The sequence below is a fragment of the Rhagoletis pomonella genome, unplaced genomic scaffold, assembly GCF_013731165.1.
Source record: "Rhagoletis pomonella isolate Grant_MI unplaced genomic scaffold, Rhpom_1.0 Rhpom_scaffold_00003, whole genome shotgun sequence".
Lineage (NCBI taxonomy): Eukaryota > Metazoa > Arthropoda > Insecta > Diptera > Tephritidae > Rhagoletis > Rhagoletis pomonella.
Genome location: NW_023458557.1, coordinates 60,217,770 through 60,218,841, shown reverse-complemented (window position 1 = coordinate 60,218,841; position 1,072 = coordinate 60,217,770).

Genomic DNA, 1,072 nt, shown 5'->3' with positions numbered 1-1,072 from the left:
ATTTTTAAATAATCACTACAAATATTTTGTAAATAGTACGATAATCAACAAACTCATACAAAAATTCTTTCATCTTTATACATATGTTCATAAATAAACTTAAACTACAAAATATTTAATCTTTTTTTTTAAAGGAACTTAACACACAGTCACATAATTATACCACTTCTGTTGAAAAATAATCGAAACGAATTCAAAAACTTTGTTTCTCTAATTTGCAAGCAGACAATTATCAAGATGAAGAAAAATGGGACAAATTTAGGATTCAGAAGTACGTATGTAAGTACATACATATGTATGTACAAACATGCATATTCATAGTAAAACATATTCGCTCTCAAAAAATTAGTTCCGTAATAATCATTATTGCATTCACACTAAAGGAGTGCAAAAGTTAACTCATGAATTCATCCCATAACTCGAGTCTATGTGTATAAAGTTAGCGAAACAACATCAAGCAAACAATGTCGCATATACCCATGAATTTGCCGTTTTTTTGCCGTTAATTAGCTGTGCTTTATATAAAGTTAGCGAAGCACCCCTCCAAACTCAAAGACAAACGACTGGGCTTTATGTCAAAATTTGCCGTTCTAAGATGAGCTAGTTTACTTTTGAAAAAAATCATTTTTTTTTATGAAAAAAAAAAAATTTTTTTTTTGCAATTTTTTTTCAATGGTCAATAATTTTTAGAAGAAAAGGCTAATAATATAATAGAAAAGCAAACCCGGTTTCTTTATGTAACACTTTGAAATATATACAAACAATAATCACCATGGTTAAAATCCAAAAAATTAAGAAGCTTTCTGATCACAATCAAACGACAAAATCAAAAACAGTTTTAATGCACAAAACAATTCAAACGGCAAATTATGCAACAAAAAAATAAATTATTTTTTATTATTTTTAATTCTTTTGCAATTACTTTCAATTACTTTTAATTGTATGCATTATTTTTAATTGAAATTGATTTTTAAATAATCACTACAAATATTTTGTAAATAGTACGATAATCAACAAACTCATACAAAAATTCTTTCATCTTTATACATATGTTCATAAATAAACTTAAACT